The sequence below is a fragment of the Tachyglossus aculeatus genome, chromosome 4 (assembly GCF_015852505.1).
Source record: "Tachyglossus aculeatus isolate mTacAcu1 chromosome 4, mTacAcu1.pri, whole genome shotgun sequence".
NCBI classification, from domain to species: Eukaryota; Metazoa; Chordata; class Mammalia; order Monotremata; family Tachyglossidae; genus Tachyglossus; species Tachyglossus aculeatus.
The window spans coordinates 14979168-14982439 of NC_052069.1; the positions used below are offsets into that span (position 1 = coordinate 14979168).

The 3272-nt window shown below is 42.8% G+C and overlaps 1 non-coding gene across 1 annotated transcript; it reads right to left on the reverse strand.

Moving 5' to 3' along the window:
- Positions 1-1955: 1955 nt before the first annotated feature.
- On the reverse strand, positions 1956-2093 carry LOC119928012. Its single transcript, XR_005450973.1, has one exon. It is a non-coding gene; the product is annotated as a small nucleolar RNA SNORA7 (small nucleolar RNA).
- Positions 2094-3272: the final 1179 nt, after the last annotated feature.

The window sequence follows — 3272 nt, forward strand, 5'->3', positions numbered from 1 at the left end:
CACTAACCTCCTCACTGGGCCTCGTTCTCGCCTGTCCTGCCATCGACCCCCAGCCCACATCCTTCCTCTGGCCTGGAATGTCCTCCCCCTACATATCCTCCAAACAAGCTCTCTTCCTCCCTTCAAAACCCTACTGAGAGCTCACCTCCTCCAGGAGGCCTTCCCAGACTGAGCCCCCCTTTTCCTCCCCTCCTCCTCCCCTCTCCATTGCCCCCCTCCCTCCCTCTGCCCTACCCCCTTCCCCTCCCCGCAGCACTTGTGTATATTTGTACATATTTGTTACTCTATTCATTTAATTAGTGATGGATATATAGCTATAACTCTATTCATTCTGATTGTATTGACACCTGTCTACTTGTTTTGTTGTCTGTCTCCCTCTTCTAGACTGTGAGCCCACTGTTGGGTAGGGACCATCTCTATATGTTGCCGATTTATACTTCCCAAGCGCTTAGTGCAGTGCTCTGCACACAGTAAGGGCTCAATAAATACGATTGAATGAATGAAGGAAGGGATGAATACTACTTACCCCTAATAGGGTGTTTGATTAATTTGTAACTGTCAGAGCTGCAACTCAGAGTTAAAAAAATCTAAGTTGAAGTTATTTACCTTCTGGGTACCACCTGGGGAAGAACATCAGGAAATGATGTAAACTCACTCCATACTAAAGGAAGAAACACCCAGTTCATTGTCAAATTTACCCCCGGCTTTCTTAAAATGGGACACAAAGGAAAGCTCTCTACTGCAACGTCACAGAGGCGGACAGTATCACTCTCCCTTCCTTTCTTTCTCTCTCTCTCTGTCTCTCTCTCTCTCTCTCTCTCTCTCTCTCTATTTAAACAGCAAATTTCATAATATTTATTGATTCCTGTCAACACCTCACTTCAGCTAACAGAGAGGGGAAGACCTGCAAATGAAAAGATCCCTTTCACTTCAAATTAATCACCCATTCATTATGTTTCCCAACACCCACATGAGCAGTGCTCTTCACCTTCCTGTAAAGAGGCTGGAATGATGAAAGAGAGAAGTCAAGATTAAGTTGCTTCCTTAAGTTTCAGTGCTTAAGGTTAAGTTGTTTTGTTGTCTGAGGTCACAGGCAATACCAGGATGATTAATGTAACCAGGATCTCATTCCTCCAGACCTTCCAGTCCCATTCCCCCAGACCAGACTCCAAAAAGCAGCATAGACTAGAGGAGAGTTACTCAATTGTAGTTTCCCAAGGGCTTAGTACAGTGCTCTGCACACAGTAGCACTCAGTTCATTCATTCATTCACCCATTCATCATGTTTAGTGCTTACGGTGTCAATAAATATGATTGAATGATTGAATGAAAGAATGAATGAATGTAAAATGTACATTCACCTCCAAAATGGGGATGAAGACTGTGAGTCCCTTGTGGGACAACCTGATCACCTTGTAACCTCCCCAGTGCTTAGAACAGTGCTTTACTCATAGTAAGCGCTTAATAAATGCCATCATCATTATTATTAATGGACCTGTTGTCCTTCTGACATGGGTTCTAGCCCTAGCTCTGTCAATTGCTTGTTGTGAGACCTTGAAGGAGTCACGTCTCTGTGCCTCAGTTTTCTCAACTGTGAAGTGGGGAAACCTGTTCTCCCTCCTACTCAGACTGTGAGCCCCAAGCAGGAAAGGAACTAGGTCCGACCTAATTAAATTATACCTACCCCAGTGCTGAGCAGTGTTTGACACATAGTAAGTGCTTAACAAATGTCTTGTCTTGTCTTATGCCATCGAATCATTTCCGACCCTTAGAGACACCACGGACACATCTCTCCCAGAACGCCCCATCTCCATCTGCAATCTGGTAGTGGATCCATAGAGTTTTCTTGGTAAAAATACAGAAGTGGTTTACCATTGCCTCCTTCCACGTAGTAAACTCAAGTCTCCGCCCTCGATGCTCTCCCATGTCACTCCTGCCCAGCATGGGTGAGTTTTGACTTGTAGCAGATTGCCTGCCACTCGCCAGCCACTGTCCAAGCTAGGAATGGAATTGGTAGGCCTCTGTTTGACTCTCCCTCCCATAGCTGAGACTGGTAGAGTACTGGAAACTCTCCAGGTGTGACCCTGAGAGGGGAGCTTAACAAATACCATTACAAAAAAAGAGATTTATTCCCCTTCTAGACTGCAGCAGTTGAGGAGGAGTTGACATGAGCATAATGAGCGTCACCCACTTTGGAGTTTTTCCTCATCCTGCCTAAGCTACTTCTGCCATCTTTTCCCCAGCTTGCTCTCCCTTCTGCATCACGAATGCACTCGGATTTGTGACCTTTGGACATTTAATATTTGCCCCATCCCCAACTCCATAGCACTAATGTACATATCTTTAAATTATATATCATTAATTTCTTATTTATTCATATAAATGTCTATCTCCCCCATAGAATGTAAGCTCGTTATGGACAGGGAATGTGTCTGCTGATTCTGTTGAAGTCTACCTTCCCCAGTTCTTAGTACAGTGCTCTGCACATAGTAAGTACCCAATAAACACTATTGATTGAGTAATTGATTCATTGATTTGGGTAGGGGCATGTGTGAGGGTTTCTCAGGCTTTCAATCAGTCAGTCAGTCAATCGTATTTATTGAGCACATACTGTGTGCAGAGCACTGTACTAAGGGTTTAGGAGAGTACAATAATAATAAACAGACACATTTCCTGCCCACAATGATCTTATAGTCTAAATGGGGGACAGGCATTAATAAACATCATTTTAGATCTCTGAAAATATAGCAGTAAATCACCTCCACCATTTCCTCCTGCTGCCCTCTAAGGGAAACCTCTCCCACCCAAAATACTGAACCTGCAAAATTCAAAACTCAAAATTCAAAACTCACCCTTGCCTGGCACTGTGGACATTTGGCTGGAAAGGAATGATACCAAACCAACAGATCTATTGACTACAAACCAAAAATAGTTTTGAATTAGGGTGAGTTCACAAGGATTGGGATAGCAACATGATAGATATGGCTTGCTTAAATATTTCAAGCAACCATGTTATTCTAGACTATAGACTCTCTTTTTTTAATGGTATTTGTTAAGTGCTAACTATGTTCCAGGCACTATACTAAGCACTGGGGTAGATGCATCATCATCTCCTGAGATCTATAATCAATCATAAAGTCAATAAATAGGCCTCAGATTAATGTTAGGAAGACTTCTATGAAGACCCTGGAAATAGTAATGAAATATGCTGATGTAACAATTGCCACAAAGTTGTCAATTTTATGGTATTTTTGTTGACAATATATGCATCTG